Genomic DNA, 25,770 nt, shown 5'->3' on the forward strand with positions numbered 1-25,770 from the left:
GAGTTAATGAACTAGGAAAAGAAAAAACAAATGATGAAAGTTGAGGACAATTGGACAGTGACAGGGAGATGACCATTTGTTTTCTATGCGTACAACCTAGTAGGTGATTGTTCTAAAAGAGGCAGGGAGCACAAACACGTGGATTTTACAACCAAGGAAGAAAGTGTGAGTATGAGACTCCAGATAACACCTGTGGGTACAGATGGGGAGCAGAGTTTTATGAGCTTTCTCATTTGAGTTTACGTCTAGGTGAGGCTAGTGGTACAGACAAGGAGATTTTTCTATTTGAGTTTATTTCAATGTAAAAGAGACAGACATCGAGAGACAGAGACAGAGGAAGGGAAGAGGGAGAAAAGGAGAGGGGGTAGAGAGATGGGAGAGGAGGAGGGGAGGGAGGACTAAAACTCCAGGAGTAGAAAAAAGTCAGCAAGAGAAAGAGGCTAACTTTCAAATGGTGAGACACGATTATAAGTAATACTTGCTAGTTAAAACTAGATAGTATTCTGGCCAGGATGAGAGTAGTAAAGGTTGGGAAAAAAAGCAAAAAAGGATGGAAAGCATTCTGATGACACATTAAGAAAGAGACTCTGGAGACACTGGCTTTATCCCTTGATGCATTCGCTGTTCTTCTAAAGACTTGAAAGAATCAAGAGACAAAACCAGTATGACCTTCAACTTAGTCCTTCTGAATCCACAGAAAGACTAAGTCTGAAGAAGTTGGTGCTGGACTATTCATGCATACAGATGAGGGGGCAGAGCCCACAAGGGTGACCACCAAGACTTCCTCAATGCCAGCAGGAAAAGTACTAGCACATAAGCCAAGGAACCGCGATCGAGTCTCCAGAGACAACAGTGAGAGACAATCACCTTGCCTTCGTGGCCAGAGAGCTTGGCCAGCCAGAAGACCAGGGCCCACTGTGAGAAACTACTTGGACGGTCCTTTACTTTCTCACTGTGTTGGACCTATTACTACTAAATAATGTTTTGCTTTTTTTTAGTTTGTCAGGCTAAGGGGAAGAATATATCATAGCTTTCTTAAAGCCTAGTAACATTTCTACACTAAAGAAATGAAAGGCGAACACCAAGAAACAAAGCGTTCCTGGAAACAGGTGGTTGGGAGAGGAGAAAATATGAATGCAGGGAGAGCAGAAGAACAGAAGTACAAAGTGAGGTGAGACGAAGGCCAGAGACGCGCACACAAAGGACGGCAGGGAAAGACAGACCAGTTTTCTCTCCGCGTCACCCTCAACTTCCTTAGAAAGTAACATTCCTGGTACAAACGACTCTAATTAGAAACTAAAACGAGAAACTAGGGAAAACTTGTAACATTTCAGTTTTAATAAAAAAGCTATCTCTTACTGGGCCTACCCTCTACCCCACAGCACCACGTCATCGGACGGCAGAACAACGAGCTCTGCAGAGAGAGGAAGCTCATCAGGGCAGGTCCGGCTGCTAATAAGCTTACGGAGGGGCTTGCGGGCTAGAGTAAGGGCAACAGCTGCAAAGCCCCTGGTACTGTATTTGGAACTCTCTGGGACATTTTCTCCTTCACATATTGAGTGTCTACACACACAAGGCTAAGCACAGAAGGTTCAAAGTGTAAGGCAATCTAAGAGGAGAATAAAATATAAATACAAATATTGAATTGTGATATGAGGAAGTTACTGCACGAGAGCATAAACCCAAGTGTCCCATGAGTTAGAAGGAGGCTCACTTCCTCACAGGGTGAGTAAAGAAAGCGTCATGGAGGAGACATTTGGAAGAGCTGTGTGTTTAATAGTTGAACACTGGAAGGACACGGAATGAGTATCCTCTATCACCTGGGTAAAACGACATGACTGAAGGCAAAAAGGTGGGAAAGGCTGTATTTTCTTGAGATACATTTTGTTAGTTCACTTAGCATCTGCATAAAAGAGTGTGGGAGGGAATAATAGAAAGCCAGCCTGGAAAAGCAGGCTGAGGACAGCAATCTCACCCAGGGCAAAGATGGGCCTCCGCACACAAAAGGAAGCGCTCAGAGCGCATGGACGGCGAGGCTGGCTGGTTGGCAGTGCTTCTGGCGCAGTGCCACTCTGTAAGCTGTGAGTGCAGACAGAGCCTGATCAGCCAGAGGAGCGATGAAAGAGGTGTTGTTACTTGCTGCTGTTTTTCCATGGCAGGTTTCTCCCTCCTACTTGAAAAGCCTAACTTATCTGAGCTCCTCAGGTTACTTTAGAACAGTGCCTGAACAGTAAAAATACTGAGGATCCAAACCACAGGCACTACACACTTGGTGAGAAATGCCAATGACGGCAGAAAATGTGGCCCTTCTTAGCACCTGCTGCAGCCACCTATCAGACGGGCAATACAGCCAGTACTGTTAGCCGAGAGTTGTGTATTTTGACAGAAGAACTGACTCCCCACTAAGGCTACAACAAAGGTGGTGTCCAATCTAGAGGGGCTGCTTCAAAGAAAGGCAAGCCACGTTTCCAGCCTCTTGTTTCCTCTACAAATTAGGTTTCTGGCTGAAATGACATTCTCACTTTCCAAGACTAATACACCTGTGACAGTAGTCTGTTGTGAAAACCTCCCCCAGATTAATATTATTCACCCAAGTCAAAATGCACACAATGGCCCTGCCTTTAGTTCATCCCAGAATAAGCCCTCTTCTGGCCAGAAACAGTGGAAAGGGTTTTCCTACACTAGCGGCTGATGATACTGCTTGCCTCTGGGGAGTTACAGGTCAAGCCATCTTGTCAGGATTAGGAGCTAAATTTGTTTCTCTCTCTGTCTCTCCCTCTGTCTCTCTCTCTCTCTCTCTCTCTCTCTCACACACACACACACACACACACACACACAAATCTTGTTTACCTCAAGAAACTACCCTGAAAGGATTTAACATTCTGCTATATGTAACTGTCTCCTGAGCATTAAGTGGGAGAGAAGAAGAGAATGGAATTAGATATGCTTGTATGCATGAATATCCAGGTTCATGGTTCAGAGGAACCACATTAAAAAGATCCAAAAAAAGACACAGAATTTTAATTCTTACGTACTTTGCTGCTCTCCCCAGCCCAAATAGGTCCAGTGACCTAAGAAAACCACAGAGTGACAGAGACAATTTTAGCAGAAATTCAAAGATCATTCCCCATCCACCAATTATGTGCCTTATTTTAGTTAAGCCTACCATACTTGCATGCCATTAACTTTATATAACAGAATATATGCCTTCTATAAAACATGAGATAAATCTACAGAGTATTCTCCCTCTTTGCTATTTACAAGAGAATAATGAAATAATAACAACAACAAAATCTACTGCTTCCAAACCATCTTAAATCTTCCGCTGGCCCAGATTTCTCTCACAGCACCATAAGTTAGGTGCTCTGGTGCCTCTCCTGAGTCAAAAGAAGCAAAATTCTACCTCCTGTCTCTAAGAAGCTCTTCCTTGTCTCCATGTTAACCAAACCTGAGTGTGCCACAGTATACCCATGAGAAATCGGCCCTGACACTATGGAGCGATGCCCTATCTAAGAGTGGTGATGTCCAATTCTGGTCTCTCTACGAAAGGAAGTTAAAAGGTCAGCAAATGGCAATGTCTACCTCTTAAAAACTAAACCTCTAATATTCCAAAATGTAATAAAATATTCTAGCCTATTGGGTCCTCAGAGAGAGCCACATTTTCTGAATTATCTATAAACTTTTTTAAAAAATTTTTTTATTGTTTTGTCTTTTTGAGACAGGGTCTCATTATGCAGTTCAAGCTGGCCTTGAACTCACTTTGTAACCTAGGCTGGTCTCGAACTTGCAACAATCCTGCCTCAGCCTCCCAAGTGCTGGGATTACAGGTGTGCGCCACCACACCCAGCGATCTCTATAAACCTTTGATAAAGTCCATTAAAACATAAAACTTTGAAAATAGAAGAAAACTGAAAACATTGTATTTTTTCAAAGTAAAAATCTAAATCTTAATTAAATTTAAACCCTATCCCATGATCTGAATGAACCAACTAGTTGTAATGAGTCACTAAAAATAGGCTGTTAACCCCAGGAAAGAAGTGATCTAGATTCCTGGTTAAGAACATGAGCTTTAAAGTTAGAGTGCAGTTGCTCTGACTCTGCCGCATGTTAGCAATCTGATTTTGAATCAGTCATGACATATTTCCACATCTGTAAAGTGAGAATAGTAGTAGTACGTTCTCACTGTGCCACTGTAAGGGTTACATGAGAAAACGCACGAAGGATTTAGCACAGCCTCTGGAACACGGTCAGCAACAGTGCTTGTTGCTCTGTCATGCTGCTGGGCTTCTGCCTTCCTTATAGGTTCCTGATAAGTAGGTAGAAGAAAAAAACCAGTTCCCAGATCTGTATACTCTGACGCCTCAAAGGTCCTTGAGGGGACCTTCAATGCTTGGCCCAGAAGGGCCTTGGAATTTGAAGGCATAGCCCCCTTGAAAATTTTGTTGTAAAACTCAAAATTCTGGGAGCATCAGATGATGCCAGCCCAAGCTGTTTGCATGCACTTACCTGAGTTAACCTCTACCCTAAGCATATGGGACTATAAATCAGCCATACGCTATTTAATTTAGCTACATGCTAACAACGAGTCTCTTCCCAGGTACTTACCTTCTTCCTGCCACCCACGTCTCTTGTCAGCTCTCAGAGAGGGTATGTTGGCTTAGATGCCATTTAAATTTTTTAATGATTGGTTTAATCTTCTAACCATGGGAAGGGGGATTAAAATTCTAGTAGGCTATAGTACAGTTGCTATAGCAACTGCTAGAGGGTAATTGCCTTATTTCTTTTTAAAAGAAAATGGAAAAAATAATCACACAGAACCTCAAAATATGTCTTTCGACCTAGGTCACTCCAGACGAGTGACTGCTGTTTTGGCCACAACTGAGTGCGGAGAAGGCTCCTCCCACAGGACACCAGCTCATCCCTGAGCACTCCACAGCACTGCGGGGCAGTTTCTTTTACACAAAGGGTGCCTAGTAAATACCTTTACATTAGTAAATTGAGGGAATAATCTGACCTCATCTACCAGCACCTTTTCTAATATGTGAAAAATTTTAAAAACCTGTCATTCTCCCCAACAAGCCAGTTCCCTATTCTCAAAACGTCAGCCCAGTCTCATTACAAAACAAATAACACCAGTTTAATTAAGCAAGTTTACCCCCCCCCAAAAAAATTCATTAGCTAGTAGGACAATTACTAAGGATAGCTGGGTGTGGTGGTGCATACCTATAACCCAAGCATTCTAATCCCAGCACTGAGGAGACTGGGAAAGGAGAGCCAAGATGTTCAGGGCCAGCCTGCGCTATATACAATATCCCGTCTCAAAAATTAAAATAAAACAAAACCACTCAGGTGAGAAACAAAAAGGGGAAATGTCACAGAAAAAAAGGAACTGCATGTGGAAAGGCACACTCAGTAAACTAAAATAATTCTGACATATCTGGAAGAGGCTACAGAATTATGAAAGAAACTGATCTTTAGTACTGTGAGGAAATTATGTAATGTTAGGAATTCTGATTAGCTACAGAGCCATGCAGAGCTACCACAGCTTTTAAAAGGGGATAGACAGGATCACATTCGCCACTTCATAAAGAGAAGTGTGGTGTGGTCTGGCCAATGGCAGGTGGTAGAGGAGGGGCACTGGTAGGGAGGAGGCTGCACACGCCTATTGACATCTGTTGAGTTATCTGTGGCAGGGGCCCTGGAGAGAAGTGGATGCGTCTGTGAGATATTCTGAGAGTAAAAATCAAGAGTTTGGGGCTGGGGATTTAGCTGAACAGCACAGCGCCTGCCTGGCAAGCACAAGGTCGTGAATTCGATTCCCAGTACTGGGGGCCGGGGTGTGGGGGAAAGTGTTTGATGAATGAGGCTAGGTCTCCACCTTGAACTACTATGCACATGTGACATTCACTGAGAAGAAAAATACAAAACAGGGGACAGGGTGAGGGAAATGACCAACCGAGGGCTTGGGTATCTTAACTTGAAGGTATCTAACAGATATCTTAGAAGAGCATGTCCAGGAAACGGCTGGGCATACAGCTCCATGGCGCTTAGGAAAGAGAGGTGGAGCAGGTGATTTGAACGCTTTTGAATATAAACTCCCTGAGGACATGGGTCTTTCTGCTCCGTTCCTCTTCTGTACTCTCACAGTTTCTAAATAATGCCTGACAAAAAGCAGAAGCTGTACCAACAAAAATAAATATTTTAATTTCTGTAAAATACCTCAAAAACTTTTATACATTTTTTTTCAAGTAAATAAGCAAGTAAATAAGAACACTGAGGCAGACTGCAGAGTAATGGGTGGGTAGACTACATAAAAGGGGTTGTAAAAAAGGAAAAACCCTAAGAAACAACCACATTTAAAATGAGGAGGATAGCTAGGTGTAGGGGTGCACATGTGTAATCCCAGCACTTGGGAGGCTGAGGTAGGAAGCTCACTATGAGTTCGAGGTCAGCCTGGACTACATAATGAGATTCTGCCTCAAAAAAAAAAAGCAAGAAAGAGGAGGAGGATGACGATTGTCAACACAAAGTGTTGGTGAGGCAGTGGAGCAATTGGAACTCTCATATATCGCTGCCAAGAATGCAAAGAGATAGAACACTTTGGAAAACAGTCTTCGCATTTCTTATACAGTTACACACACACACCACACCCAGAAACCTGCCCCCTACATATCTACCCAAGAGAAACAAAATCAGGTTCACACAGAAACCCTATACATGAATGTTTACTGATGCTTAATTTATTTGGAGGTTCACTCCAAAAACTAGAAATATAAATGTCCTACAACTAATGAATGGACTAACAAACTATGGTACATTCACAAAATATTAATCAGGAATAAAAAGTGATGAAGTATTAACATACATAGACAAATCTCAAATGCACTCCTAAGTGCAAGAAGCCAGGCTCAAAAAGTGATGTGCTATATGATTCCAATTGTATGATGTTCTGGAAAAGACGATATTATAGGAACAACAACAACAACACACACACAACCAGATTACTAGCTGACATGCGTTAGGAATGCAAAGGGTTGACTACAAAGGGGTGTAAGGAACTTTCTGGTATGACAGAACTTCTCTCCATGTCCTGACTCTGGTTGTAGTTACAAACTGTATGTGTTTGTCAAACTCTAAGACTATACACTGAAAGGGAAAATTTTATTGTATGTAAATTATACCTTAATAAACCTATCATTTTTATTAAAGTCAGAGAAAGAAGAGCCCATGAAAATGTCCATGCACAAGTCAGACAGATGGGAAGAAAGCCATGAGGAAAACAAGGGTTCATGGAGAAAATAGTAGATATAAGTGCTACAGAGCACATAACACAAACGGATTTAGAAACAAAAGGTTACTAGCAGCTTTAATGAGAGAAATTTCAATGAGCGAAAGCTAAAGGACGGACTTTTCAGAAACACACAGAAGCACATGCTACGGAAAGAGACATCAAGAGATTACACAGCTCATACAATAAAATGTCAAACGTGAGTAAGCAGGGTTAGGGGACTACCACAGAACGCCAAGAAGGAAGCAAGCAGGGAAAAGACAATGGCCAAATGTGTCACAGAAAAAGCTCTAAGGACCCTAAGAGCTTATCAGAAAACCATCAACACTCTCTAATTCACATTCACACACATGAGTGTCAAAGTGACCACACTAATAATGTTCCCATCTCCTTAGAGTGCAAACCTCTTTCGCTCACATATTTGACAGATGAATAACCAATTACCCTCTAGCTCAGTGACACCTGGCAATCTAGAAAGCCTGCGCCCTCAAGAGACAGAAAAAGCCAAACTGCTTTTGCTACTCTCCCAGTCAACACAACCCAGGACATTTCCACAGCCAAACTGCGGGAATTTGCCCCCCGCCAGCCCCCGTACGGAGCAAATCTCCAGCAGACATCAACTGCATGTCCTACAATTCAATTCAATTCTGATACAATGTATCCGGAGACAGCATCAGATCCCACAGTAAAGCGCTCGGTCCCAGAAGACTTCTCCCCCAGTCCGATGCCAATCCAAGTCCCAGGTTAGACTTGAACTGGGACTCTCACAGTCTCCTCCTTGGGTCTGATTATTTCCTAGGATGACTCACATAACTCAGGGAAACACTTTCTCTCTATGTATTCATTGAAAGGCTATCGCAAGGGGTACAGGTGAGCAGCCACAGGAAGAGACAGCTAAAACAAGGCCTGGCAGGATCCCAAGTCCAGGCGCTTCTGTCGCCTCCCAGCACAGGGACAGGTCTTCCAAACTCCACACTCTGGGGATTTTTATGGAGGCACCGTCACACGGTGATGGTTTATCAGCAACTCGGTCTCTAGCCCCTTGCTTCTTCCTAAAGCAAGGTAGGACTAAGAGCTCCAAGCTTCTAGTCATGGCTTTGGTTTTCCTGATGAGCACTCCCCATCTTGAAGCCTACCAAGAATCATCTTAGAAAAAGACATTCCTTTTTGTTTTGGTGGGTTTTTTTAAATTTTAGAATGGTAAAAAAAAAAAGAATAGCAAAATACCAACATCACAAACAAAAACAAAACAAAGCAAGAACATCAAAACGATACAGGGTTTCAAAACAAAATGACAGGAATTAGCAGTGGTTGTTATACTACATATTGTTATCTTCAACAAAGTTGCTCAGATTACCAGATGTAAGAATGCAAGACTAATCAAGCCATTAAAGAGAATAAAAACATAATAATTTTAAAAAATTAGAAACGATACAGAGTTTCACTAGACAAGATGGTAGGAATTCACCAATCATTGTCATATTGCAATGGTATGAATCCACCAATCATTGTCATATTGCTCAGATTATCAGATAAAAGCATGCAAAATTGGTGAAAACAACATTTAAGCATTAACTGTTCCTTTCAAAAAACCACCAGACATCAGCAGTACAGTTATCCCAGCTAACTATATATTTTTTTCCTTCTTTCTTTTCTTCTTTCCCTCATCCCTGTTATTCCTTCCTTTGAGCAATTTCTTTCCCTTTCATAATATCTATTGTACATTTTGGGTTTTATTTATTCTTTCAGGTTCTTACACTAGGGAGACAATGTGATGTTTACACATGTGGGTCTGATTTATTTCATTTGTGAGTATGGTCTCTAGTTGCACCCATGTACCAATAAAAGTCTCAAGTTTATCTTTTTTACAGCTGAGTAACAGTCCATTGCATAAAAGTTCCACATCTTTTTTTATCCATTCTTCAGTTGATGGATATTTGGGTTGTTTCCAAGATTACCTATGACAAATTCTGCTGTTATAAATGTGGGTGCACATATATCGCTGTGGTATGGTGCTTTTAATTCTTCTGGGAAAATACCCGGAAGGGGAATAGCTGGGTAAAGTGGGACTTCTAATCCTAGTTTTGTGAGGAATCTGCACAATGATTTCCACAGTGGTTTCACCAATCTACACTCCCACCAGCAGTGGAGAAGAGTCTCTTTTTCCCCACAGCCTCACCAACATTTGTTATTGGTTGATTTCTTAATGATAGCCATTCTTACTGGGGTGAAATGGAATCTCAATGTTGTTTTAATTTGCATTTCTCAAATGACTAATGAGGTTGAACATTTTTCATATATTTATTTGCCATTAGTACTTCTTCATCTGAGAAGTGTGTATTCAACTCAGATGCCCATTTCTGGATTGGGTCTTTGAATTTGGGGGCCTGATATTTTTAAATTCTTTATATGTTCTAGATAGAAGTCCTTTGTCTGATAGGCAGTTGGCTAAAATTTTTTCCCAATTCATGGATTTTTCCTTTTTATTCTGTTGGTGATTTCTTTTTGATGTTCATAAACTTTTCAATAAGATGAGATCCCAGTTGTTGATTCTTTGAAGTATTTCCTGTGCAGTTTGGTTTTTGTTCATGAACTCTCTGCCTACCCCTATGTCTTCAAGACTTTTACCTACTTTTTCTTCCAGTAGATTTAGTGTTTCTGTTTTACTGTTTAGATCTCTGATCCACTTTGACTTTAGTTTAGTGCATGGTGATAGATATAGGTCTAGTTTTAGTCTTCAGCATGTGGAAAGCCAGTTTTTCCAGCACCATTTATTAAAGAGGCTATCTTTCTTCCAGTGAACATGTTTGGCCTCTTTATCATAGATGAGGTAGCTGAGTGTGCTTGTAGTTAGTTGTGTCTGCATCTTCTAACCCGTTCCATTGATCCTCAGGTCTGTTTTTTTGCCAGTACCATGCTATATATACTACAGCTACATATACTATATTATACTACAGCAGCTTTGTAGTATAATTTCAAGTCAGGAATTGTGACCTCCTGCCTTGCCTTTGCTGCCCAGAATTGCTCTTATTATGCTGGATCTCTTCTGGTTCCAGATGAACTTTAGGGATGTTTTTTCTAGATCTGTGAGGTATACTAATGGTATTTTAATTGAGATTGCATTGAATCTGTACAACAATTTTGGGAGTATGGCCATTTTCATAATGTTGGGTCTTCCTATCTGCGAGCAAGGAATATCTTTCCATTTTCTGAAATCCTCTTCAATCTCTTTTTCAGAGTACTGCAATTTTTAAGGTACAGATCTTTTACTTCTTTTGTTAGATTGATTCCTAAGTATTTCATTTTTTAAGATGCTATTATGAAAGTTGTAGTTTCCCTACTTTCTCCGCCAGTCTGTTTGTTGTTTGTGTACAGGAATGTTATTGATTTTTGAGTGCTGACTTTGTATCCAGGTATGCTACTGAATTTGGTGATTAAATCTATAAGCCTTTTGGTGGAGTTTTGGGGGTCTTCTATGTAGAGTATCATGTCATCTGTGAATAATGATAATTTCATTTCTTCCTTTCCTATTCTTATTCCTCTTATTTCTCTCTCTTGTCTAACTGCTCAGGCTAATGTTTCCAGAACCATATTGAATAGGAGTGGTGACAGTGGACAACCTTGTCTTGTTCTTGATTTTAGAGTGAAAACTTTCAATTTTTGACCATTTAGTATGGTGTTAGCTGTTGGTTTGTCATAGATGGCTTTTATCAGATTGAAGTAAAGACCATCTATTCCTATTTTCTGTAGGGTTTTTTTTTTTTTATCATGAATGAGTGTTGGACTTTATCAAAAGCTTTTTCTGCATCTATTGAGACAATCATATGATTTTTTGTCTGTGGCTCTACTGATATGGTGTATTACATTAATTGATTTGTGTTTATTGAACCATCCCTGCATTCCTGGTCATGGTGTATAATCTTCTTGATGATTTGTTGCATTCTGTTTGTTAGTACTTTATTGAGAATTTTTGCATCTATATTCATTAAGGAGATTGGCTTGTAGTTCTCTTCTTTGGTTGGGTCTTTCTCTGCTTTGGTTTCAGGATAATACTTGCCTCCAGGAATAACTCAAGGAGAATTCCTTCCCTTTCAATTTCATTAAAGAATTTGAGAAGAGTTGGCATTAAATCTCCAAATTTCTTGTAGAATTCAGCTGTGAATCCATCAGGACCTAGGCTTTCTTTTGTTGGCAAGTTTTTTTTACTACATTTTCAATTTCTCTTGCTGATATTGAGTTATTCGGGATTTTTACATCTTCTTCATTCAGCTTTGGTAATTCATATGTATCTAGCAATCTGTCCATTTCCTCTGTGTTTTCCATCCTATGAGGGTAAAGGTTTTCCATGTATTGATGATCTTCTAAATTTCTACAAGATCTGTAGTGATTTCAGCCCTTTAATTCCTTACTGCATGTATTTCAGTTTTTTCTTTCCTCTTTTTAATAAGGTGTTTATCTATTTTATTTATTCTTTCAAAGAATCAACTCTTTGATTCATTAATTCTTTGCATTTTTTTTTAGTCTCCATTGCATTAATTTCTGCCCTGAGCTTTATAATTTCGTGCCTTCTTTGGGCTTTTGGCTTGACTTGCTCTTCTTTTACTAGAAGCTTGAGGTGCAGCATAAGATTATTTGTGCTCCTTCTGTTTTCCTGATGTTAGAATCCACTGCTATAAATTTCCCTCTGAGAACAGCTTTCACTGCATCCCACAGGTTCCTGTAAGTTGTATTTAAATTTTCATTGGATTGTAAATATTGTTTAATATCTTCTTTGATTTCATCTGTGACCCACTAGTTGTTCAGGAGGGTATTATTAAATTCCATGTGTTTATGGAGTTTTTATGATTTCTTTGTCATTAATTTCCAATTTCACTGTACTATGGTCCAATAGTATGCATGAGATAATTTCAATTCTTTTGCTAGTATATATAGTCTATTTTAGAGAACATCCCATGTGCAGCTAAGAAGAATGTGTATTCTGATGCTGTTGGATGGAATACTCTGTAGAGGTCTTCTAAGTCCATTTGTTCACAAGTTTGGTTTAGTTTGTTATTTCTTTGCTGATTTTTTTGTCTAGTCAATCTATCTCTTTGTGACAATGGGGTGTTAAAGTTCCCTGTTATGACTATGCTACTGCTTATTTCATTTTTTGGGTCTGTTAAAATTTGTCTTATATAATTGGGTGCTTCTGTATTTGGTGCATAGATGTTTATGATTGTTATCTCTTCCCCTTAAAGTTTCCCCCTCATAAGTATGTAGTGACCTTCTTTATCTCTTTTGATTGTTCTTGGTTTGAAGTTCATGTTTTCTGCAAACAGAATAGCTACACCTGCTTTTTTCTGGGTTCCTGTTGAGTGGAGTATTGTTTTCCATCCTTTGATTTTTAGTCTATGAATTACTTTTGAGTCATATGTTTCTTGTGTATAGCATATGGTTGGATTTTGTTTTCTGACCTACTCTGCCGGTCTGTTTCTTTTGACTGGTGAACTGACACCATATTTACACTGATGGTTGTAACTGGTATGTACGGGCTTATCTCTGTCATGCTGTTTTCCTGCCGTTGGCTCCTCCTTTTTCCCTCCGTTTAACTGCTTGCTCTGCTTGGAGGCTCCTTTCTGTTGTTGTCCTTGAAGTTGTGGTCTGTTTCATCTCTTTCTAGAATATCTTTTAGTACTCTTCGTAGGATTGGTTTGGTGCTCATGAATGTCTTCAGTTGTACTTTAAAAATATGAAACGTTTCACGAATTTGTGTGTCATCCTTGTGCAGGAGCCATACTAATCTTCTCTGCATGGTTCCTATTTTAGTGTATGTGCTGCTGAAGCAAGCATGTGCTTGTTTTGTTTTTGAGACAGGATCTCACTGTATAGTGCTGGCTGGTCTTGAACTTACTTATGTAGCTGAAGATGGCTTTGAACTCTTGGTGATCCTCTTGCCTCAGCCTCCCAAGTGCTGAAATTACAGGTAAGCACCACCATACCCAGCACAATTCATTCATAATTACTGGGTACAACCTGAGTGCCCATCAGTAAGTGAATGGGTAAACAAAATGTGGCATATTCACACAATGGAATACTACTTGGCAATGAAAAAGAACAAATTGCTGATATACTCAATAAAATGAACAAATCTCAAAATCTTTATACCAAGTGAAAACAACACAAAAAGATTACACATTACATGTTATAGTTTAGATCTAAAATGTCCCTCAAAAGTCTCATATGTTCAGAGGTGGGGCTCTGGAACATGACTGGATCATGAGTGCACTATACTCAATAAAATGAATCTCAAAATCCTTACACTGAGAGTACATATTGTATGATTCCATATATATGAAATTCTAGAAAACTAAACTTAATCTATGCTATAACAATACACAGGCTCCTTCTTCTGCATATTTTATCTTGTTTCTAGTGGAAAATGTAAGAAATCAAGAATAATCACATTAAAAAAATAAGGTCTATAATTAGCAGAAAAAAAAAAAAAAACCAGTAAAAAAATTAACCCAGGCAACTGTTACATCACCAATTAATAGCCCAGCACTGGTTAATTTTTCTATGACACTGAAAGTATATTTGAGCCCCAGACTCCAAGTAAACAACCAGGCAATGACAGGACTCACCTATCAATTACTGAATTGTAGTAATTACCAGGTAGCTCAGAAGGGACATAAAGTCAAACGGTAGAAATTATTCCCTTCCCTTTTTCTAGACAGATTAGATAAGTACCAGAGAACTTCTCTTTTTATGGAAAATAGTAGTAAAGAGCCTATAATTAAGAAAAGCACTTTGAAACTAACATAGGGGAATAACAAAAAGAAAAGAAACAATTAACCAACCTTACTTGTGAATAGATATAAAAATCCAAAATGAAATACAAATACAGTAGTCAAATCTAATATTATAGTGAAAAAGTAATTTACCATAATCAAGTAGGATACAGGATAGGAAGGAAAAGATGATTTATTAAGAGAAATTAACACATACATCATATTGATGAATCAAAGGAAAATACCCATGAACAACTGGTTAAGCACTAATGTTGAACATCTACTCCTTACTTTTCTAATTATTTATTGGTATATATTTGTAGTACACAATGATTACATTTATCATGAGCAACCACGCCTCTTTTTTTTTTTTTTTTTTTGTCTTTTTGAGACAGGGTCTCGCTATGCAGTTCAGGCTGGCCTTGAGCTCACTTTGTAGCCCAGGTTAGCCTCAAACTCACAGCAATCCTGTTGTCTCAGCCTCCCAAGCGCTGGGACTACAGGTGTGCACCACCATGCCCAGCCCACTCCTTATTTTTAATGTGGAAGTTCTCCTGAAGTATGACACAGAAAAGTGCACCAATCTCAACAGTATTGCTCAGTGAAAGTGAACACACTCGCCAGCACACAGATCAAGAAAGAGCCTCACCAGTACCCAGCAGGCCTCTTCCTGCCCCTATGCAGTCACTGTGAGCTTTGAACCAGCTGTTTTCTGTCTTTTCTGAGAAAGCCACATGCTAACACCTCATCTCTTCAAGTCTTTGCTCAAACGTCACCTTCTCATACCGACCTGTACTCTCACCACCTTACCTAACATTACAATTCAACTCCAGCTCTAGCATCACCAACTACCTTTCACCACGTACTCTTTTCTGGTCTACTTCTTAATATCCTATATAATTTCCCTATTCATGCTGTTTACTGTGTACCTCCTGCCACTCTCAGAATCTTTGTTTTCTTCCCTAATGTAACTCTAGTATCTAAAACAGAATCTACAACGTAGGTGTCAAAATATTTATAGAAGGAAATGAGATGGGAACAGCAGGACCAGTGCGGACATGAGGAAACAACCACTAGAGCAGGGACACGAGTCGCACCACCTTTAGAATACAATCTGATTGTATCTAACAAGATTTAACCCAGAATTCCACTTATAAAGATGCATTTGTTCAATTAATATTTACTGAGAAAAGTTACCATGGACACAAAGATAAGCACACTCCCTACTCATGGCATTTATGGCCTAGGGAAAAAATATTAATCAATAATCAAATATACCGAGTAAGTGCTATAAAGTTATGTAAATATGTAACAGAGAAAGGAAGATTTAAACATGTTTAGCAAAACATGTACTTGCCCAGAATTTCTCACTACTGTATACTGTTTGAGTAGCAAAGATGTGAAAACAATGCAAATGTCCAGCAACAGGAGATGCGTTTCAAACTATAATACAGTTTAACTTGAATACGACCAATCTTCTAGGTCCAACTACCAATTTACAGGAAATATAAGCACAGAGCAGTACATTAAGCAACATCTAAAATGTAGTAAATTCTCAAAGTCAAACAAAATCTCATAGTCAAATGGCCTAATTTCTTTAAGAAACTACAAGTAAAAAAATTAAGAAACTCACAGATTTTAAAAGAATATATCACAAAGGAAAAACAGGCAGAATTAATGTTTAGAGAAACATTTGGATCATAACAAAGAGAAGCAAAGAAGTCACTGCCATAGAAGTGCTAATTCAGGAGAGAGGGGAGGTGACAGGGACGGGGCACAGGGAGGGCTCCGCGGGTGGCTGGTAAAAGTACTTTTTGCCTACCTTATACTCGTTCATTAGACTACACATCTGTCCCGTGAGGTTTTCTATATGCCTGTGTTCACGATCTACACGGGTTCTTTAATGCAGCAAACTGCTGAAGTCCTAAAACCCCACCACCTAACTCACTGCTCCATTCCTCCATGTAAGGTCTCCCTCGGCTCCCCACTGCCTCCCAGCCACAGTGAAACCCAGTGCGCGGCAGGACGGGCGCTTTCTGCGTTCCCCAGCCTCCTCTCGGACTCTTTCCACTGTTCTTACTGCCCGACCTCGAGACACCCACAGTTTTCAGCTTGTTGTATCCAACACTCCTTAAGCCCTACTTTTCTAACTGTGTGCTCTCGTAGCACAAATTCTTTTATCCTCCACCTGACTGTCTCCAACTTACCTGTCAAGACTCACTTTGTGCCAGTGTTTCGGGGGGTCGGGATGAACAGGTAAATTACAAGAGATTGGTTTTTCTTTTTTTCAGACAGGGTTTCATTTTGTAGTTCAGGCTGCCCTTGAACTCACTACGTAGCCCTAGGCTGGCCTCAAATTCACAGCAATCCTCCTGTCTCAGCCTCCCGAGTGCTAGGATTACAGGCATGTGCCACCCTGCCCGACACTAGAGATTTTTAGGGCAGTGAAACTATTCTTGTACAACATAAGGGTAGACACATGTCACTACACATTTTGACAAAACCTGTAGAACATATAACACCAAGAGTGAACCATCATGTAAACTATGAATTTTGGCTGAGATATCATTTTGTCTAAGAAACATTCCCAAACCATGCCAAATCTGATTTCTCCTCCTCTATACTCTTTGAAGCACTTACCTTTACTGTCCACTTACTACATGGTACTAGTTACATGTTCCTTCCTATCTGAAATTGAGCTCCCTGAGGTCAGGGACTTCCTGATTTCTATATCCCCAGTGGCTAGCATGCTTCTTGGCATGGGGAAGAAGTAGTCAACAATTATTTACTTTTTTTGTTTGTTTGATGGTTTTTTCAAGATAGGATCTCACTATGTAGCCCAGGCTGGCCTTGAACTCATGGGGATCCTCCTGCCTCAGCTTCCCAATGGTTGAGATTACAGGCATGCATCACCACGACCTGCCAAATATTTGCATAATGAACAATTCTACCAATTTTTGATATTTATAACAATTCTGTCAATCAGATTTTATTAAATTCAGTTCTTGCCACTCTGAATCAATGAAGCCTGTTCTCCTTCTCAATGAAGCCTATTTTCAAAAGCCATAAAATGGCCATGCATTATGGTCATAATCAACCTTTTTATGTGTATATATACAACACATTGTACTCAGGAGTAGACACCTAACTTTCATCGCATTAAACTTTTTCACACTAATCTAACGTTTTTTAACGTGCATAGCTATGTGGCATTGAAACTGAACTTAAATAATAGTAAGCCAATGCAATGACTACAATTAGCCACCTCAAATTTCTTTCTGGAAGAAGACAGAATAGAAATAAATAAATGAGCAAGTCAGAAGACTACAATTAACATTATTTTTATCAGCCAAACCACACTGCTACAGTTTCTGCCTCTTGTCAGTTTGCCAGCACCTATAATCAGCATCAGTATCAACTGCTTTCACCGATTCCGCACACAGAGTGTAAGCCCAGCATCACTGACAGAAGTTCTGGACCCACTGTGCTGCCCTACTGCTAGTACAACACTATTACAACACTGTTACTTGTGCACGCTAGGGAGGCTCTAACTAGTGTACGTTTCTGTCTCTGAAAGTCTGAGTCCTGGACTGGGGAGAGCAGACAGGACAGACTGGCCGATCCCTTACTCCCCACTACCCAGCTGGATAAGGCAGAGGGAAGAATCTTCCAGCCCGTAGGAGCTTCCAGGATGTGTTTGGGATGAGGCACATGTCTCAGGATGCCTTTCCTCATACTTCCCATCTATCTTGCCATGAACAACCTCTCCCTAAATCCAGTTCAATTAACTTCTTCCAGTTACTCTAAGCTCATCCCTCCTAGAAAGCCCTCCCAAACAGACCTCATGGCATCCTGTGCCCTTTTGCTTTCGCTACCTCAGCACTTTCCTATTTCCATGGTACTTTTGGGAATGAAATCAGAGGACTGCCCAAAATTAAGAGAGAAGCAGAAAGAAGGCTGACAAACCAGAGGAGAGACTGAACAGACCGCCAAAGACGGTCCAGTTATTAAAAACCAGGGCAACACACTCGGGCCCCCTCTGTCCCTCTCTTGGACAGGAGCTTTCTTTCCCTCAATAAATATATTCTGCTCTTAATCCCCATTGTTCCTAAAATTCATTCTTCGATTTTAGAGAACACGAACTCGTCCCAGATATCATTCAGGTTGGGAGTTTCTTTCCCTTGTATCATTTTGGAGGACCCATCGAGATCCTTGGATAGAGGACCAACTTGTCAACTGCTTCAGCGGTCAAGACAACAGGCCTGGACTCTCAGATACATCACACCAGACTCAAGCTCTGGGAACCAGAGACTGTTGCTGAGGGTGAACAGTCACCTGAATACTCCTGTGAAGCCACAGAAGACTTAAGATTCCTGTTCAAGAAAAAAAAAACAAAGTCTTCAGATAAGTGATGTTGCTACTGGCCCTTTTACTGATCACCCCTTAGAAGGGGGTGAAATTCCTTTCTAAAATAGGCACAGGAATATGCAGAATCATTACAACAAACCTTTTGCTAGATATGTGGCCTACTCCCCTTGTCAAGTACATCAGGACTTCCTTGGTGGGTGTCCCACTTCAAGGAAATGACTGGAATAAATTACAGGACTATATTAGTGAGATACAAAAGAGTTCAACAGTCCATAGATCAGCTCAATATTACAAAGTAACTGAGTGGTCTATAAATTATACTCTTAATGATGCTGGACATAATCGAGTCTTTTCCCACAATGTCACTGAAGCCTCTCTACGGGCACTAGTAAGGCCCCTATTAAACAGAAGTAAGGGTCCTATCCTGAGGGCCAACAACCATAGGTATCAGGATGGCTATTTTCAACTATGGGATGATTATATATGGCTAACCCCCACTATAGGCCATTTCAGTAAAAAGGCCCCCTTATGTTGGGAACAAAAAGATCATTCCTACTCTCACTGGCCTAACTCCACTAAATACTTGGGATGGACACTCCCTGAACAGTGTATACATACAATAACTTTACAGGCTAAAGACTGGCTTGCAACAGATTGGTTTACTTGCCCTGGAATCAGATGGGAAGCCCCCAGTGGCACTTATTGGTCTTGTGGGACCAATTTGTGGCCTGGGCTACCCCCTGGATGGATAGCAAGATGCACATTGGGATTTGCATGGTTACAAGGCAGGAGTGTCAAAACTATTGACAAACCTGCTAATTTACCCTGCCTACATCGATGGTCTAGAAGTGTGTTCCACTGGTATGATCACTTGGCCTCTATCTTTTTCCCTTCCCTAGGGTTAGAAGATGTCATACTGCATACTGAGGCCTTAATTAACTATACTCAGTGGGCCTTAAGCAACACTGCAGCTGGTCTCTCTCTCCTAAATGAAGAAGTAAAATTAATGAGACAGGCCATCCTCCAAAATCGGAAGGCATTAGACAATCTAACAGCAGCACAAGGGGGTACTTGTGCAATTATAAAAACTGAACGTTGTGTATACATTTCTGATCCCTCTGCTAATGTCTCAATGGCTATTCAAGATATTAGGCAACAGATCAATGATATGTTAGATCCTAAAAATCCCTGGACCTTATTCTCTCTATGGGACCGGCTCCTCTTGGTGGAAATCTTTGTTGACTATATTCATAATAATCCTGCTGATCTTAGTATTTGACCCATGCATACTTAATTGTTTCTTTGGTTTTGTCTCCTCCAGATTTAAAGCTATATGCTTAGCCAAGATGAATATGTCTGGTGTCTATTGAGGGCCTTTAGATAAACCCCCTGGAGAGTATCTCTGATTGCCAATCAACAACTAAGACTCCCTTCAGCCTGAAGAAGCCAGAGCGGTCATCGCCCATTACTCCCTCACGGCAGTTCAGGTTACTTCTTCAGAGGGGGGAATGTTACAGGCAGCTGAGTTAGACAGAAATATTACAGGCAGTAAGACAGGGACAGGGCCAGGCCCTGGAAGGAGCCAACATGAAAGACAAGACACCTTGTGAATGGAGACATATTTGCTGTGGGCCAGACCTCAAGACAAGGCTAAACAAATGCACCCACATACCTCCCTAAGTATGGGCATCAGGGATTGATACTCTACATAGCTAGCAATCACCTTAAAAAAGCCAGGAAGAGTCACTAGTCCTAGTCACTAGTCACTAGCCCTAGCACTACAGGAAAAGCCCCTGTTCTGTATTCATGCCTGCTTGCTACGTGACTCACTTCCCCATTTGATCCCAGTTTAATCAATTTTACCTGAACTATTATACTTGTAATCTTATTGGCTGACCATAGTTTTGTCCCACCTTATGCCCACCTTGTAATTCCCATTTTCCCCCATCTTGGGCCTGTGTCATCTGTGGATTTGCTCTATAAAGTCCCTGGGAAGGGCAAGGTCCTTGGCAACCCACTCGGGCCCCCTTCTGTCCCTCTCTTGGACAGAAGCTTTCTTTCCCGCAATAAATATATTCTGCACTTAAAAATAAATAAATAAACAAAAACCCTAACAGGAGAGCAGCGGACCAGGCTAGTAAATGAGGGAAAGACAGGTTAGGCAGCACCGCAAGGAAACTGAATGAACCATGGCATAGGAACCGTTTGCCCGTGGCTGTCTTCCTGCGCTTTCCACAGTATGATTCGTAGGAAGGCTGGCAATTCTCAAAAGCCAGGGAAGAATAAAGAACTCTCATAGTTTGTTAGTGAGTGTGTAAAGAGCACGCCCTCCACAGTGGGAAATTCTGCAATATCTTCAACAATGTTAAATGTATTATTAAATGTACAATGCTTTAACCCAGTAATCCCACTTGCACCTATTCAACCAACAGATACTCACGCATGTACAAAAGTATGTATGTAAAATGACATCAACTTCAGCAGTATAACTGCAAAGATTGGAAACAGCTTAAATGTCCACTAATAGCAATTTCAATCCTGCGATATACCCCCAAAAGCTGAAAATGTGGAAACCCAGAGCCTGAAACATTACTGAGTGAAGAAAATAATTTAAAAGGTCACATATTTTGGAAATGAATATAGATGATGGTTCCATAACATTGTGAATATACTAAATGCCATGGAATTATAGATTTTAAAATGCTTACCTTTTTGTCATATGAATTTCACCAGTTAAAATGTCCATTAATAGGAACCAGTTTTCTACATGTGTGTTTCTATTTAAATAAAAAAAAAGACTCTATAGTGTAAAGGCCAGCGGGCCAGGCAATCCTATTTTCCTCAAGGATGTGGTCCATAGTAAATAAGTCATCAGTGACATAGGTTTGCACTTCTGTTTGCTGAGAAATAGGTCTTGCATTATAGCAACCATATTTTAATCACCAAAAATTTAAATGGCACAAAACTTCCAATCCAATAATGGATTTCAGAGGCAAAAGATAACCAATGCTGAAGAGGACATTAGACACTGAGATGAAGAGGAGAAAAGGCTACCACAGGGATAAATCCCCCACATGGGGCCAATCATGTACATCTTGACTCTTGGGGGGGTGGGGACCTAAATCCTCCAGCAAATCAGCAAGCACAACTACGATGTCACTATACTGCCTCCAAGCTGTAATGCGTTTCAAATCCTTTCCTTTCACTTTTCATTTACCCTACACTATGAAAAAATATTTCCATCAACACATTTCAATTAGTTCTTTCAAAAGTCATTTCTAGAGCCAGGTGTGGTGGCACACACTTGTAATCCCAGCACTCGGGAGGCTGAGGCAAGAGGACTATTGTGAGTTCGAGACCAACCTGGGCTGAAAGTGAGCTCAAGGCCAGCCTGCATAGCAAGACCCTGTCTCAAAATGACCAAAAAAAAAAAGAAAAAAAAAAAGTGAGCAAAAGTCATTTCTAAATTCACCTCTCTGGAAAGCATTCTTTTTCTTTTCTTTTTGAGGCAGGGTCTTACTATGCAGTTCAAGTGGCCTTGAACTCACTTTGTAGCCCAGGCTAGCCTCAAACTCCAGCAATCCTCCTGCCTCAGCTTCCCAGTGCTAGGATCACAGGCATGTGTCCACTGGGGAAGCATTCTTGAACCAACTTTATGCCATTCTTAACCATCTGTTACTCTGCCACTGTAGGACTTCTCTCTTAATGCCCAGATTATTACTATGCACCTGAGAAGGATAATAATAAGTAACATTCAAATAACATTTCAGTTTCTGTGTATTTTCCTCTTTCAACCTGAGTCTAGGTTATGACCCAGGTCTTCTGATTGTGCATCCTCTCACTAATTCCTCCTTGGCCCCTGCAAATACATGGCCTCACCTATCTGCTCATGCAGCAGGTAAGGGCCTTGGAGCTCAGGAGCTCCGGGCTTGCTTTCTGTGACGCTGGTCTGGAGTCTCAAAGGCTCACAAGAGAAATGAAGAAAAAGTATGACGTCTGTCCTTCTGTCTTACAACTGCTAAGGAAGGGCTATCATTTCTACTATTCTACTAAGTAAATCACGAGCATCCTCATGCTTACAAATGACCTTAGAATACAGCTAATATACCTTTAATCATTGCCGACTTTACATAGTAGTTGCCTGAATACGTTTAGTATTCTTATTTACGAAAGCATCCTAGGTGTCTAAAAACTCTGAAGCAATTTCCAAACCACAGAAAAAGGATGCCATCTTCTGCAAATACAGCGAATTACACTCTCTCCCAGACTACAACTCCTGAAAAACCAATGTTTCTTTATCTGAAACCCAAGTGGATGAGGTCTCTCAAGAGCAAACATCCAGTATTACTCTGTCACTATCTAAACACAGTAGAGAGCGACTACGAAACCAAAGATTATGCCGCTATTTCTGCAATTCAGTCTCAGAGGGGAAACAATCCTGTCGCGCAAGCAGTGTGAGTCTCAGAAGTTTAGAGCACATTACTAACTAAACGAGAAGACAGATGACAGGCACTGTGCTGCTAAATGCTAGCTCCACTGACGCCAGCTTGTGTGCACTTTACAGGCATTCTTTCACATATTCACATACTGCATAATTAAAATAAATATTAAGATACTGGCAGAATATGTACCAAACTTGAACTATTCATAAAAAGATATTGGGAGAATATGTATCAAACATGAACTATTCATAAAAAAATAAAGTAGCCAATAAACAGGCATTCTTTCACATATTCACACACTGCATAATTCAAAATAAAAATTAAGATATTGGGAGAATATATAACAAGCTGAAGAGTAGCAATCTCAGAATGGAGTAGAGTGAAAATTATACAGTAATTCAACCCTCCATTTTATACATTTCTGGTTTGAAAATGTTTATAGTAAACATTATATGTTTGGTTTTTTTTAAAGTTTAAAGTTAAAAAGGTACTGACTTCCTATGTTTGGAAGGGAAAAAACTTCACAATACCACGAAAAGTGACCACCAAGCAAAAGTAATGAGGAAAGTAACACACTGCAGAAATAACCTGCAATACATTTCCTGGCCCAGTGACAAAGGTGCGAAAGTCCTGCTGATGAGGACAGAGGAACCATTCCTATTGTATTCAAGGCCAGGATTTCCAGGAACAGAGCTGTATCGCTGGCCTTGAATTCACTATGTAGCCTAGGCTAACCTCAGACTGGTGGTAATCTTCCTATCCGACTCTCCTGACCTGTGGGATTACAGGCATGCACTACCACATGCCAGCTAAATGGAAGAATGATTGCTGATAACTTCTGTTTTTTGGTACTAAGCCTTGAACCTACGGGCTTACACATGCTAGGCAAGTGCTCCACCACTGAGCTATACCTCCAGCCCTTGGATGCTTAGATAATATTGTGTTGATGTTAAATTTCTTAGTTGTGATAATGGTATTTAGGTTATGTCAACTGCCCTACTTTTTAGGATTTACATGCTGATAAAGAGTCATATAAAGAAATATGACAGAAAAATAAGAGGGAGCAATAAATGGGACAAAATGTTAATTACCGAATCTAATAACAGAAGTGGGTGCTCACCAAACTGCTGGTTCAATTTTTCTACAGATTTAAAATTTTCAAAGTAAAAATGAGTAAAAGAGCAGCGAAATACAAGAATGAACTATTCATAAAAAAATAAAGTAGCCAATAAACAAAAAATGCACAAAAATTATTATTATTATTATTATTATTTTTTGGTCTTTTTGAGGCAGGGTCTCGCTATGCAGTTCAGGCTGGCCTTGAACTCACTTTGTGGCCCAGGCTGGTCCTGAACTTGCAATGATCCACCTGCCTCGGCCTCCCGAGTGCTGGGATTATAGGCGTGTGCCACCAGGCCCAGCTTATGTATGAAAATTAATAAACTTGCTGATTTTCTACAACATTTTATTTCTCCCTGGCCTCTTGACACTTGCTCTTTAGTCACTTCAACTGCATCTCATCAAATGAGTCCAGGAAGAAAGAGGACATAAAATCTTAATCATTTTATTTCACTGCTCAATAGCAGTCCTAGAAAAAAAGATTCAAAAGATTAAAAAGTCAAAATTAACTCATTACACTAAGTTTGGAAAAGGACCTACAGATTTCAGATTCTTTTGGCTACTATGACCTAAATGGCAAAGAAAAAGGTGGTATCAATAAATCATATGAGAAAGGAATCACATGAGAAATGGAAGGCAACCAGTGGTGAGCAGAGGTTTTCCTTCCCACGAACAACACGCAGGAACAGGGTAGCGTGGTGCTGCAAGGTGTACGCTACGGAGTCAAGCTGTCTGCGTGTGAACCCTGCGTCAGCACAACCCAGCCCCGTCTCTTTACACCTCGCGTCCACGTCTGAAAAAGGAGGACAGGAGAAGATCTGTGTCGTAGAGTTGTTGTGAAGATGAAACAAATTAACTGTAAGTTCTTCGAACAGTATCTGGCATACTGTCGGAGCTTAATATACGTCACCTGCTCCGGCTTTTATTATCACTACTACTATGACAACTGCTACCATCACCAACTTCAACCTACAGTTAAAGAACTTCTGTGTTTGACTCAGAAAAACTGCAGCAACACAAAAGATGCACACATGTATGAAGAGACACACACCTCTCACAGGTTGAAAAACTCAAACAGAACGTATTTTAATTTGGTCCTTTACTATCTCCTCAATCTTCTTCAAAGAAACTGGGAAGGCAGCAGTGTACCAACAGCTGCCAACAATGTATGGCTTATTTCCAGAAGGAACCTCTGTGATCCAAATAAGTTGATCTAAGGAGAAATGACAGAGCCTCTCACCACGTGAATGATTTATTAAACTTCATGGAGGTTTTACTGTGCATTGGCTGTTTAAACATGAAACAAAAAATAGAAAAATGTCTACATCTTTGAAAATTTGGCAGTTCTGTTATTTGTTGCAGGACTAGAGGTCAAACTCAGGGCCTTGTGCATGGTAGGCGGTACATATGCACTCTACCACTGAGCTACATACCCAGCCCAAAAACTCTGTGTTCTTGTATTAAATACACGTACATTATAATGTGTGACAGATTATATAATGGATGTACCCAGAGGGTTCACGGAACCACTGAGGGGAAACCCAGAAGTTAACTTGTAGAAAGGAGGAAGTAGCACAAGGAATTCCCAGAAACTGTGACATTGACACTGAGCCTTAAACCCTAACAGGCAGCCAGGCACTGTGGCACCACCTGTAATCCCACACTCTGAGATGCAAGTTCAAGTTCAGGCTGAGACTGGGCAATTTAGCAGCAGCGGGGAAGCCCTGAATTAACTCCCCAGTCCTGGGAAAGAAGGGAAAGGAAAGAGAAGGGGAAGGGAACGGGG

General features: G+C 40.4%; 1 protein-coding gene across 4 annotated transcripts in view; it reads right to left on the reverse strand.

Moving 5' to 3' along the window:
* LOC102011979 (protein unc-13 homolog B) overlaps positions 1 to 25,770 on the reverse strand; it is a gene marked incomplete at its 5' end in the record, with an annotated part of 149,550 nt that overhangs the window by 104,453 nt on the left and 19,327 nt on the right.

This window comes from Chinchilla lanigera, unplaced genomic scaffold, assembly GCF_000276665.1.
Source record: "Chinchilla lanigera isolate Chin_1 unplaced genomic scaffold, ChiLan1.0 scaffold00071, whole genome shotgun sequence".
NCBI lineage: Eukaryota > Metazoa > Chordata > Mammalia > Rodentia > Chinchillidae > Chinchilla > Chinchilla lanigera.